The sequence below is a fragment of the Taeniopygia guttata genome, chromosome 2, assembly GCF_048771995.1.
Source record: "Taeniopygia guttata chromosome 2, bTaeGut7.mat, whole genome shotgun sequence".
Classification (NCBI taxonomy): Eukaryota; Metazoa; Chordata; class Aves; order Passeriformes; family Estrildidae; genus Taeniopygia; species Taeniopygia guttata.
The window spans coordinates 133,365,793-133,379,982 of NC_133026.1; the positions used below are offsets into that span (position 1 = coordinate 133,365,793).

The window sequence follows — 14,190 nt, forward strand, 5'->3', positions numbered from 1 at the left end:
ATACCTGCCACAATTTACAAAGTTCCTAAGGTGAGAATGGGTGGAGGACCTGACAACTGACCTAATTATAGAAGGCCTGACTATAATGAGGTCTATTCCAGCAAATAACTAGTTTGTCCAATCTAAAAGAAGCTCATCTTATGGGTAGGTCATAAGGAGAAATACTCCTCTGTAATAGTGCTTAAAGAACAGTTCCAGAAAATACAGCTATAAGCAAATAATTCAATAGCTGTATCAATATTATATTAATGTTAATGCTACACATAAGGTAGAAGTAGGTATCAATAGAAATGCAAAGTCTATTAAATATGTGCCTGTTAAATATAAAATACTGCAAGCCCTGGTTTGTATTTTCATTTTTTAGTTAGGTTTTCATTTTAGACTAGATTTCATTTTGGATTAAATTTTGTCAACTCTCCAGATTTATTGACATTTTTGTTAGTAGTAAATGGTTGAAAGGAATTGTCCCTCTTCTATTTCAGGTGAAAAAATCTTTCTGCTTTTTTTTGTGTTGTTTTTATCTTTCTAAGATTGTTTTTTTCAGTCAGCCATCATCTGGCTTAAGATCAATTTAGCATATACAAATCCTTTACTTTTGACTGCTGTCAGTAGTACTTATAGACTGGTGTTCATTTATTAAAATGGACAATTAATTTGAAATTTCTTGATTTTAGATGTCAATAGACTTGTGGAATAAACTGTTCCATTTTAAAGAAGATTAGGTTGACAAATTTTGGGGTAGGATGACTTGCTGTTGGATTCTAGGTTTGCAGCATTTTTTTGAACATGCAGTTTTGATCATCTTTTAAAGATTAAAATTTTAAAATACCAAACCAAATGATGCACTAATACAGTGTTAGACCAATGTATTTTATTAAAGAAGAACAGGAAGTGCAATAAAACACTTAACATGTCTCACTATTTACAGTGATGACATCGTAATGTGATTAAGGAAAAATATATTGCCAATATCTGAGGTCAGGATCATAAAGGAAAATATTTAATGAAATTGACGCTAATATAATCATCTCATGCTCAATCACAATAACAGAAGATTATAAACCTTCAGAATATTTACAGCACTCATCTTGTTTTAGTAACAAAATACACTTTAGAAAAAAAGAAACATAAAACTTCTGAGGAAGTCCTGACTCCTGACTGTGCTATGCAATGAGCAAGCACTGCTGCCACCACAGTTGTTTTAAAAGGTAGATCTATTGCTTGTCATGCTGCTCATTGGTGTATCTGGAATTCAGAGCAAGGCTAAATGTGTAATTCTCCAAGACAGCGATTAGAAAATTCTTAACCCTGTCTCTCGATCCTAAATATGGTCAGCGTAGTGGGAGCACGTGCCTCTGCTGCCTTCACTGCTGGTTGGTGTTTAGGAAAACAAATCAATCTGGCAATGTTTTGCTTTGCTCATAGGGCAGATGATCCAAGTGCAAGGGAAAGGAGGCACTCAGCTCTTTGTACAGTGAGCAGCATGTAACAACAAGCTAGGTTAGGATCCAGGCAGGAAGCCTTGCTCTTAGAAAATTGTTTTCTTATGAGACAAAGTTGTTCAAAATGTTGCTGTCCCCTTTACTGAAAGATATGAGTATTTGTGATCTGTTTCAGTGGAAAGGAAGATAAGTTAGTTTAACACACTTTATGAGAGCACTGCAGTGAACTCTCACATCTCAGCAACAGAGGAACAAATCCTTTAAATCATTGCTCCTGCCTGATGTTTGACCATTTGACCATATCCTTATGCACATGGATTGTTATTCTGAGAACTTGTTCTGTAGACCTTTTGTAATTTAGGCAAATGTATGAATTCTTGGTTTTTTGGGGTGGAGAGAATCAGAATCTCATTTGCAGTTGCCCATCCTCCCAGGCTGTTTAATGCTTCTTAAACCGGTGGGCATACTGAGTTCAGTGCCCCAAATTCTAACTCATATAATTTGTATCCCTGTAGAAGATTTGTTCAAATTAAAGTAGCTTAAATATTCATATGACCCAGCTTTTTAGACTAATTACAGAGAAAGTAAATTAAAATATATAATCAGATCCTTGCATCAAGTACTGGAAGAAAGCTTTGCAAAAATTCCCCTGAGAAGAAAAAGTCAAGAAAAGTTTTACATAGTGCTTTCCAGTCCCTTTAATCTTGAGAAGAAGTTCTTTTACTTATGGTGACAAAACTGTGCAAATTGTAACTAATTATTCTCTGATTAGTTTGTCTTTACTTAGCTTTTATGAAGGGTAGGGAAGAGGAGATTTAACTTGGGGTGTGCTGTGCATTTGCTTTGTTTTACCTCCTTTTTTAGGGGATAGGAAAAGATGTGGAGTAGGACTCAGTTAGACCCTACCTTTTAACCCAGAATAAAACAAACAGTTCTACATGGCATAAAAAGTTATTTCTTTTTCTGTCTTACCTTCTGTGGGTTGCTAGGACAGTCATGAGTACAGAGCAGCAGAGTTCAAGAGTGGTAGTGGATGGTATGACACTTCTGCCCTTGGTATCCAAGCAAGTTAAATAGAGAAAACATATTTAACTAATTATAGAGACAGGAGTAAGAAAGAGCTCTCTTTTGGGTTATTTGAGAATTATTACATCAACTCTACAGTCCTATCAGCCAGAGTTGTATGTGTCTTTGCTGAAAAATGTCAGTGCTGGGGTGTCATTTTTGCAGCTGTAACATCAAGAAAATCCATCTCATGTTTTCTATGTGTTTGAACACTGCACACTGTTATAAAGTTCTCTGTTTTATATTTCAAAAATCTTTATTAGCTTGAGTTGTACATTGATAAAATGATGAAGGAAAAAGCCAAATCACTTTGAGTTTAGTGCTCAAGCAGCTGCTCTCAGAAATTAATACATTAGCTATCACTTCACCCCACCCTCAAAGAGCAGTGCTTAAACCTTCCTGACATTTTCTCCAAACATCTTCCGTAACTGCACATAACTTATAAACATCTAAACAAGTATGAGTCATCCTGTTTTTAAACCCACTGACTCTTCTGCACTGAATAAATAGTGCTAGCCAAGAAAGGAAATCTTTCTTCAAAGAGAAGCTGAAAATGTTTTTAGATTTGTGCTGTCATCCTCTACGTCAGCACAGCCAAGCTTGCGTAAGTGTGTGCTCCAGATGAATTTTATTTTCTCTGGTGTTTGCAGCACACATACGTGTAAACCAGCTGTTGTAACAAAGATGTGCATTCCTTGAGTAAGGAGGGCTGGACTGAGCTCATTGTTTGATGTGGCCCTCAAGGAAGGAGCAGCTGGTGACTTCGCTGCTCTCCCAGCTGGGACTTGTGGTAGAGCTGATCTCCTGGCAGAGGAAAGGTAAGGAGGATGGTGTTACTGATGGATAGAAGCTGGAATCTGCCTGATCCTGGCTGATATAGTATAACACTCAGCTCTCTGGACACGTGTGTCTCACTGTGTTTATTTTACTGCAGCTGAGGTTGGTCAGTGCTGTGGTACTTGCATGGTGTCATTTTCCTATCTGGAAGAAGCATTGATGCCAGTTGTTCTTGATGTGATAATTTTCCATGTATGCTGTCTATTCATATCAGCTGCTCTTCAATATTGAAGTCACTGACAATAGGTGAGGAAACAAACTCCAAGAGCCTGTTGCTGAACAGGGTGAGAAATGGGGTTCAGATCATAGTTGTTAAACATACTGCTCAGTCCAGCTGTGCTGCAAGGATTTTTCAGAATGTTTGGTACCTTTTTATTAGCCAAGCCAGGCCAAGGCAGAGCCACTGATTCTGAACAACAAAGAATGAAGAACATGCTGTCATGAGTGTTGTAGCTGCCAGCACATCCTCAGTGTGTCTCTGCCAGTGCATCTCTGATCAGACCTTGAACTTCTCTGTTAGCTTCAAAGCTTTTGGAAGGCCTTGCCTGAGTTGTCTGGTTGGACATGCCATGCCAGAGGTGGTAGATCTGCCTCTACCTCTGCTTCCTCTCCTGCAGCTGCTGTGGAGTGCTCTGGCCTTTGGGAAACTGTGTAGAAAGTTGTGCACTGTTGAAGCACGATTTGGGTGTAGGGATTTGCTGTAGTTTTGCTTGAGATTATTAGATTTAGTTGTCTGTGGGAAAGTTACGGAGCAGGTATGTTCTTAAGATTGTTTTCATGGGAGAAACTATTTGGAAGTTCAGAAGAATGTAAATCAACCAACCATTGCAATCCTCTGGAGTTTGCTTTATTGCCAGAGGAAGTAGTTCAATACCTGAATATTTCCATTGCTGTTTTCAGGCAGTACTCTGGAGTGTTGTCACAGTTGTTTTCATGCCTTTGGTAACTCACATCAAATACTGTCAGAGTACAGCCTGATTATCAGCTTTACTGGAAGATTATGTTGCAGTAAAAGTGTCCCACAACTATTCTTCACTTTACTTTCAATGAATATCAAGAAGAATTTCAAAATCCCTCGATCTTCTCCAATACATCACCAAATCGTGTATATAAATGTGTGCAGCAGGAGCTTAGATGGCTTTGAACTCCACAAGAAACCAATGAAACAAACTTCTGAAAGAAGTACCCTGTGGAGCCTAGAGGTCTGTGGCCAATCTACCCCAGGATGTGCAGATTTAGGTACCTGCAGCTTTGTGAAGCTTTGTGCCCATCTGCCACCCTGGGGCACCTCTGTGGAATCACAGAGCCTGGAAAAGGGACACTGGTACGAAGAGAAGGAAGGCAGAGCAACCACAGCCAGAGCAGAAGGAGGTGCTCCACAGCAGAGGAACTGTGGCACTTTGATGAGCCCATGCTGGAGCAGTTGCTCTCCTAAGGGGACTGTGGAAGGCACGTGCTGGAGCAAAAGAAACAAGTGAGAAGGAAGAAGCAGTGGAAGAAAAGAGTGAGAAAAAGAGACTGACTGAGAAAAACTGCTGTGGTCTGAGCCTTCATCTTCTGGCCATCACCCAGGGGGCTGAGTACAGCCCACAGTGGTAACATGATGAGTGGAGACCAGGAAAGGACAAGGAAAGTGATCTGGAGCAAGGTTGTGGCAGAGAAGAGAGAAGGGTTTTTTACTCTTTTGTTTCTTTCCCAATATATGAATCATTAATTAAATATTTACACTTAATGACAGTAAATTAAATGTTTTGCCTGCAATAGTACTTGGTTAGTGATTTCCCTGTCTTTATTTCTACCCATAGGTTTTCTCATTATTCCTATTTTCTCTCATGTCCCATTGGGGATGATGAGAGTGAGCAGCTAGGTGGTTGTTTGGCTGCCAGGTGGGATCAACCACTACAGAAATCTACACCTTTTAAGTTCTTACACATATTTTCCCAGTATTTGTTGCTGTCTGCCATTATAAAAAGTCAATCATTATTAGATTTTTCCACACTGATCTTCCTTACACCTTCTAGAAACTGTAATGTTTGCAATTAAGATGCATTTCCTTGATAAATACTTTTTACTGTTTCCAAGTACGTTAAACATAAACAAAATAATGTACTGATGTAATGTACCAGCATATGCCCCACCATAGCTTCTATTTCTATTCAGGGAAAAAGAGACACCCAAAATCCTGTGTTTCCAGTGATGGTCCACTTGAAAACAACTTGCTCTCTTTTGCTCTTAAAAAAAATTAAAAAGTGAAATTGGCTGAAAAGGAAAATACCTAACTTGATTGTCACAGAATTAGAAGATTTGTGCTGGTATTGTATATTTGTTTTCAATGTAACTTCTATCTTGACAAGGAATAGGCATAGACATGAGCCTCTTTTATTCTGTTGAAAAGCAAAACTATGATTATTTTCTACAGTGATAAGATTTTGACCTCAAGCTACTTTTTTATGCAGCGATAATTTGTCACCTTTAATTGCCAACAGTGTCTGTGCAGGTAGCCATTTTTCACTTGCACAGAATTTATTTAAAGTTTGAGTCTAAATTTGATCCCTGCTCACGGTTAGACCTGTCTAACGGTATGTGAATTGTGACAAGAAATCTAAAAGGACTTTGAAGGAGGGATGTTATTTTACAATGATTAATTTCTTCTTGTGAAATTCATGAACCTAGGGTTCCTTCAGCCTCTCTTGCTCATCCTAGCAGATATTTGTCAGCCCATAGGATTCAGGCTAAAGACCAAAAAAAAAACCACTTCAGAATTCCAGAAAGTAGGAAAGAGTTTTTCAGAATAAGTAGTGCTCTGGTATGGAATATTGCCATTTGCTGGATTCCCAGGAATGAAATAACAAGGAAACCATGATATTACACTTATTTTCCTCTCACGGTAGCCATATGTTTCAAGTTACTCTTAAGCTGGTATGATAGCTTCTGGAAGAACACAGATGAGTTGCAGACAATGGGAAATGCTGTTGGTGCAAAATCAACTAAATCTTGAAATGCAAAAATATCACAATATGTCTGTTTCTTGGACATTTTTATTGAGAGGAGTATTTGAATTTAACTCTCAAGATATGTATGCTAGAGAGTTAACAGAAATTGGTGAAATTAAGATTCTCATTTTTTCTATCCAGTTTCTTTTAAAAATAGACAGAAGATGAAGAGCTTTATTCAGTTTTGAGAATATGCCCCGTTGTGTGTTGCCTTTATTATGAATTGCTGGAATGGAGTCTTCCTTAGCATGCCTGTTTGGAAATAGAAAATAGATTGCATTTTAATGCAGTCCACTTGTTTACTTCATATTAGATGCTGGAAGGTATATATTTATATTCAGTATTTATAGCTTTTAAAATGTTCAGAGTTCCTAAAGAGAGGAAAAGGAGCTATAGGACAGTTTTCACTGAAGTCAAAATTACTGTGGCTTTTGCTAAAATAGAATGCTTTCTCTTAGACAAATCACTTAACTGCAGTATTTGCTGTGTTTTCATTAGAAATGATGAAAATAAGTGCTAGAGCATGTCCAGGGAAGGGCAGGGGAGCTGGAGAAAGAGTCTGGAGCACAAGTCTGAGGAGAAGCAGCTGAGGGAGCTGGGGCTGTTTAGACTGGGGGAAAGAAGGCTGGGGGGGACCTTATTGATCTCTTCAACTCCCTGAGGTGAGGCTGTGTCCAGGTAAGTGTTGTCCTCTTCTCACAAGTCACAAGTGGTGAGACGAGCCTCAAGTTTTACCAGGGGAGAATTAGATTGGCTATTAGGAAAATTTTGTTTATTGAAAATGCTGACAAATATTGGTGGAGGCTGCCCAGGCAAGAGATGGAGTCATCATTCCTGGAGGTGTTTAAAAGACATGTAGATGTGGCAAAATAAAGCAGCCCTACAGTAGTGTAATTAAGCCAATTAGACTGTAGGCAAAGACATTTCTTGCTTTTCTGTTATGTTTTCTTAACTCTTTTCCAATAGAGATTTTTTTCTGTGAAGAGCCACTTCTCCTTCCACTCTTGAATACAGCTGACATTTTAGGTTTCTACTTGGGTGCCACACTAACAGGCTGCCAGGTCCAGTTATACTTTGTGTTACTGGTTCATTTGGAATGGGCAAAATTGGGAGGCAAGCTGTCAAAACATTCCATGAAAAGTAGGGCTTCGCCATAGTAATGCAACAGAATTTGGAGAAAAACACCTTTGCCTACATATATTATAAATTCTAGCCCCTTCTTTTATTTGGGCCCTCTCCAATTATTTTTTTTCTTAACTGTTTCAGTTCTGACATTATTGATACCCCATTTCCCTGGGAAATTGCATTCCCACAAGATTCTTCTAGATTGTCACATAGAAAAGACATGTGACATGTCCTGTAATGTCAGCCTGAGCCCTCTGTGCAGCCAGTGCAGGCAGAATTCATCCACGTCCACATGATGCTCTCTGACTGCTGATTATGCAACATTATGATGACAGGGCATAAAAATGTTCCTTCAGAGAGAATAGACATTCACAGAAAGATTTCATCAGTTGAGATTTTTTTCTAAAGAATCCCTAAAAGGGTGTAAGGACATTGTAAAACTAAAGTACTTGCAAACTTTTTTTGGCAGTCTACTGAGAAAGAAAAATGGAAAGAAAAATAATGCTATAAAATAAATGAGACATAAGAATGAGAAGAACAAAGACAAAAGTTATGAAGAAATTAAATATAGGATATGTAGGAGAAATAAAATAGAGGCAAAGGAAAGTGATAATGCATGGGTACCAAAATATATTATTCTGTTGAGGATCAATACAATATTTGTATTCACTTAAAACTTGTGCAAAATATAAAGAGAAACTTTAAAGTGAAGAAACGTTGAAAAAAAAAATGTAATACCCAATTAAAAATATAAGATAGAAAGGATTAATTTCAGGTAACCTTACATGCAAGTGCATGTAGCTTCTGCTTGTGCTTGCAATGGAGTATGGAAGTCTCATGTTCCCTTGGTGTAAAGCATTAACTGTTCTGAGAATTCACAGTACCCATCAAATAATCAACTCTCTGACCTGGTAGAGTTCATGGGAGGGCAGAGGCCAGTCAGCCTAAAGGAAAACCAAAGTTTGCCCATTGCAGAAGATGTGTCCTTACTATGCAACTATTAGGTTTAAATGTAGAATTGTGAAATCGTTTAGAGTTCCAAATATTTGGGGATGCAATATACATGGTGTTGCCATAGAACGGTCATATCACCCTCTACATAATACAAGGTGGTGAATAAATGAAAAAAAAAAAAAAAACAGAACAACGGTTATTCAGATTTTTCTCAGCTATTATTTAATTTGATCCCTTGGTTTGCAAAGACAGATGTTTCATTACTTGTCTTTGTTTACTTCTCTACTATGGAAGATTTATGAACAGCCTATATTTGAAGTTACAGACAGTTCTTTCAGTAAGATTTGATGACAGAGTGACAAATCATTTTAATTTCTCATTCCTACCTATGGCCAAGCTTTATTTCTATGGTATAGTTCTACCAGATACCAGAATTGAGCTTGATTCTCATTCTTCTCTCCAAGCAATATGGTAAATAAATAAAGGGATGTTAACCAGGACTTAGATAGGGCTTAAAATCTTGAAGTCCATGAATTTGCCTGCAGTTTTGTATCATATATGTGTCATATTCCTGGCAGAATAGAGTAGTGAAGTTGCAGTGGACATTTTTATCTGGCTGTAGAGTCCAGCCTTGATCAGAACAGGTCATGGCAGAGGGAAAATGTGCCACAATCTCTACTGGCACCTGCTGCTTTTTTTGTGTGCCTACAGAAATGCAAGCCTCAGTTCCAGCCTCATGAGTGCAGTGTTGCATCAGGAAAATGGTTCTGCTTTTTACATTGGTACAAGAATTTGGCCCTAATGTAGGTTGTGTCAAAATAGAGTGTGTCCTGGACTGAGTGACACTGGTCTTCATGTCATCATCCTTTACTTGCACAAGCATACTTCTTACCTTTTTTTCTTTTTTTTTTTTTTTTTTTTTTTTGCCACATCAGGACACTAGTTTCTAGCTCCTAGGATTTTCCTAGCTCCTTTCTTTGTTGCTGCAAGTCAGCGTTTCTTGAAGAGCTTATTTAAGAAGTGAGATTGCTGCTGTAGCTTAGGACTAATTATTTTACCATCATGTTCAGAAAAAAAGAAATAAAATGTTGATATTAAAAATAGTGATGCTTTGTTTTCAATCTTGCATTTTTCCTTTGCTCTAAGGGTTTGGCAAATATATCAGCAGAGCAATATATGTCACAATGTATACTTAGGCCTTACCCACTGCCAGTCAAGCTTTGCTAATCTAGGATACCTCTCCTGAAAGAAGATGCACATGTACTGAACATGAAAAGAGAAAAGCTATTTATAAATAACAAATGTATGTCCACCATCATAGGTAGAAGGAATATTTTTGTGGTATCCCTGTCTATTCAAAGGAGTGAAAGGCCAAATCTACTGTCCAGAGGAGCTGCATGGTTTTTACTCTCTTCCCAGAGGCTTTGGAGAATGCAGTGTTAGCAGGGTATCATTCCTGCCTTCCTTAGGAGAAGTGATGGAAACTCCAGAAATTTCACACTACCTGAATTCTCCTCCATATTGTCATGCATGTCCCTTTTTGGCTGATTCCTGCTTGCTCTTCCTGAAGTGGGAGTTCTGCAGAGCTGGAGGTGGGGGATAGATGACACTTCCTCTGGTGTACACAGATAGCACTTCCACAAAGTGGGGAGTTGAGGTGAAGTAATGAGCACTGGGACTGAAGGGATCAGCTTGGATTACGTGGTAGATTCTTCCTCTCTGTGTCCATTGAGTGGACAGGCTTGAGGCTTGGGTATGCTGTGATATCATTCAGCTGTGGGTGGTTTCCATGACATGAAGCTCTAGAGGACACTCTAAGGAGCTGGTGGTGTTTTGGGAAGATGTGTGTCAAATATGAAGTTATGAACATCAGAAGAGAGAAGGTTAAAGACCAGTGGCAGGAAATGTAAGTGTTGTGAAGTGGCTGTGCAGAGATGGTGGGAGCTTCTCAGTACCAGCAATTTACTATTAAATACCTGCCACAACCCAGCTTTGTTTCAAGTATGAATTCTTGGGGAGTGAATGGTCTTCCAAGGACAGCTCAAGACCTGTGTGTCCATGTACCACATTGCTAGCCTCTATCTCTGCATCTTGGACTCACAGTTCAATTTGTCTTAATTAGACAGACCACACATTCCATGTCAATAGATCCTTATTTAATGTCCTAGATTTATGGCAAAACCCCAGATTGGTCATATCAGCCATTAGGCTTCAGTCAGAGAAAAGACCGTGGGTGTTGTAATTGTGGGTGTCACTTTCCAGAACTGCTCTGTGTCCCAGTTAGCTGCCTACACCTTGTGTGGCTGGTGGTTTCTATTTTGTCTTTAGTTTTTTCTGTTTGTATTTGATGGTGATTTTGACCATGGAAGATGAACAGCAGTGGAAGATGTTACAAGATGTGCAGAGTAGGGAGGTTTGGCACAGAAGCCCTCCTGTGTTCTGACTGGCTTATTACTGATTTTCAGTTCATTATTGATCTTCTATTCATGGATGCAGGTGTTAGCAACTATCTGGTACAGATAGAGGCAAAAGCGTTTACTCTGTGAACAAAACCAAACTCAAATCCATTACTTTGGAACATGGTTTTGGATGCTGAAATTAAACTCTTCATTCAATGCAAAAAAAAAAAAAAATTAGTTAGCTTTGGTTCTGAGCACTAACTAGCAGTGTTTTCAATAGGTATTTCTAGCTGTTCAGTGCCTTTGAACACAGGATGTTCCTCTAAATGGGAATAGTGCAATTCATGGCCTGAAATAGTAATTCCATTCTACCACTCAGCATCTGATTGCATTGCCTTTCTGAGCAGAGAAAACTGCTGAAGAGAAAGATTTGTGCTGCAGAGAACAGAACAGGGAGACAACTTGTACTTTTTCAGTGCTCTGAATCTAAATGTTCCTCCTGAATGCACAGGAAACATGTTAAAGTAAATATTGAGAAAGAGATACGGTATTTCACTTTTTATCTACTGAATTTGGAAAATACCAACGGAACAGATACACTTGATAAAGCTTTGCCTTCCAAAGAAGTGTAGGTACATATGCACACTTATTTTCCCAAAAGGTTGATGCTAAAACTGTTGCTAAGACAAAATTAACTGTAGCGTCCATGCCATGAATATTACAGTACATAGGTTTTTGTCTTATTGGCTTATTTGTGCTTCTTAGCCTTTGAAATGCTATCTAGTTTCCTTGCACATAAGTTCTTGAAGCTGGAAGATCTGGAATTGGGTACAGTGGATTTGCTGCATGTTTCAAAGAAAGGTGTTCCACCCACTTGATGGAGTTGTGGAGGATTAGGGGCAAGCATGGAGAAGTAAACCTGTATCTTTTGAGCTGGCAGGATTCTGACCAATGATGCAGTATGTTCCCAAGTGGGAAGCTGAGTTTAGGCACTGCCTAAATTACTGGAGAGATGTCATTACCATATCAGTTTTCTGATATATCTGCATTCATTAGTAGATTTTTCATTTGTAGATTTTATAGAAAGTGGACATTCTTCTGCTGCACATTTCTAGACATTAATTTCTGCCCAGCTGTAGTCTCTCATTGATGGGCATATGCCTTAGTGCTCATACGTCTCTGTACCTTTCACATTTTGGAGGAACAAGAGAAATTGCAGTGGAACCTTCATGCTAGAGAGGATACCATGCAAGGTAGGGTGGGTGTGCAAGCAGTACTGTACATAGAGCTTCTTAGAAAATACCAAACGGAAAATATTGCAGCATGAGTGGTCTAATTTTTTTTTTTAATAATAGCTAGTTGTTATATGGGTACCTTTTCTTTTTAAGTCCTTTATATAATATAGAGAAGGATGTTAGCTAACAATTTAATTTAGGAAATGAGCCTTTCTAATGTTATGCTTCTGTTTCATAAATTTCAAGATGAAGAAATTTGATCTGACAGTTTACAAGGTGGAAGTTAGGAAGAGCAGTGCATATGGGCTGTGTCAGTGATAAGGCTGTCCATGTATTCTCCTTGAAAGGACAGGAAGAAAGACACCATTGGAGAAAACCAAAACTGCATTAGTAATGTTTTATAGTAGCATAGATGTTAACACCATGGGCTACATAATGTGATTTGGTTGGTTTTGAAGGTGATCTTAACGATCAGTGCTGTTTTGGTAAAGGCAAATGGTGAAACCTAAGGTCATTGCTGATATCAGTTCTTAAATTTGCATTCAACCTTTTAAAAATGTTGAAATACAATATACATCCCTTAGATGCCACTTCTGGAGCAAAAATTTAGACTAGGAGTCAGCATGTTCCCAACTGAAACCTTTATTTCAAGATGCAACTGAGAGTCCAAAACTATTAAAATAATCGCTGCTATGATTTACTGTTATTGTTTTACTGTTATGGCCTTTGGAACATAAATCTTATTACAGGAGCCAGGAATCAAATAGAAACCTAAATGCCTTTTTTTTTTTTTTTATGAAGCTTTGTTTTAAAATACACTTGTCAACAGGATGGCTCACTCTTACATCATGTTAAATGTAACAGGTTTTAGGTGTTGTCAATGATACATTATCTTATGGGGAAAATAACTAAGTTAGTTCTTACTTTTATATTCGCTCTTTCTATAAATGACAGCTAAATGGGAATACATTTCCTGTCTGTTTCCAGTTGTTACTTTTAGCCACCTGCTTTCTGAACTTCAGAGATGCTTGTGAATAGCCCTGGTGTTGCTTTGCTTCCCTGCTATATTTGTACCTAATGTCAATGCAGGAAATTGTTTATATCTCAAACTGGTTTTCTTCTGTGAAATTAGGGATGTATGCCTCCTTTCAGAGATGATCTTCAGTGTTTCTATCCTTCCTATAGTCAGAAAAAAAGACATATTACAGTTCCTCAATTTCCAGCAGGATTAAAACCCTTTTGTTCTCTAAAACTGCACTGTGTGATTCATGGGGTTTATTAGGCAGAAATCTTTTGCAAAGTTTCTTAAAAGCTGCAGTCTCACAAGCTTGTTATCCCCAATGAAATTTTGTGGTTTGCTATATTCTCACATCTGATGTGTCAGGATGGCTCTAAGAACTAGCTAGTACATTCAACAACTGCTGGTGAAAATGAAGAGCATGAAAAATAAAATGTGACTTCCAGAAAAGCTGGAGAATTCCTATTTATGTGATTGCCCTGGATGAGTCACTGAAGTAGAAGTGAGATGGCTTGTGATGAGGGAAGGTAACTGCCTCCAAGGGTTTTCATTTCAGTCCCTGGTATATTTGGTAGGAGGTACGGGAGATGGGATGAGAGGTAGGGAAAAGTAGACGCTTTCTTTCTCCACAGAGTATCTAGAGGTAAAAAACCCAAATGCTTGGTGTGGTTCCTTGATAAGCCTAACAGTTTTGATGAAGGGATTTGGCTTCATCAGTGATAATGTGGCATCTTCGGCAGTCTCGGGTCACAGGATAAAGGGAATAGAGACTTGCACCTGGAGAAGGAAATGCTTAGTCTTCGCTTTTATTCATTTCAGAGCTGAATTGCATTTTAAATCATGGCACTGATTAAGCAGTCTCCTGAGTGAAGCAGTTGTGAAGGCACCAACAACTCTGGGGAGATAAGAGATAAAATCTCATTATGTCAGACAGGCCCTGACCTGAGCAAGGCTGACATCAGTGTCATGGCAAGCTGAGAAAGCCACGTAGAAAATGAATTGCTTTAGCCAAGCACTCCTGGTATTAGAGGAACACCATGGAGAAATGGTTTTTGAATGCTACTGTCAGTTCTTAGTGCAGGTCTTGTTTTGCTGAGATTAGGAATATTTAAAAACAGCTTT

General features: G+C 38.4%; 1 protein-coding gene across 24 annotated transcripts in view; it reads left to right on the forward strand.

Annotated features, from left to right (window-relative positions):
• Positions 1 to 14,190, forward strand: part of OXR1 (oxidation resistance 1) — a 338,566-nt gene that overhangs the window by 173,926 nt on the left and 150,450 nt on the right. The window contains exon 1 of one of the 24 annotated variants that reach the window (XM_041714262.2): positions 3,124 to 3,325. The exons of the other annotated variants lie outside the window; for them this stretch is intronic. The gene's annotated coding sequence lies outside the window, so the exon portion shown is untranslated. Of the gene's footprint in view, positions 1 to 3,123; positions 3,326 to 14,190 lie in introns of those variants that run through there. 24 annotated transcript variants of the gene reach the window in all.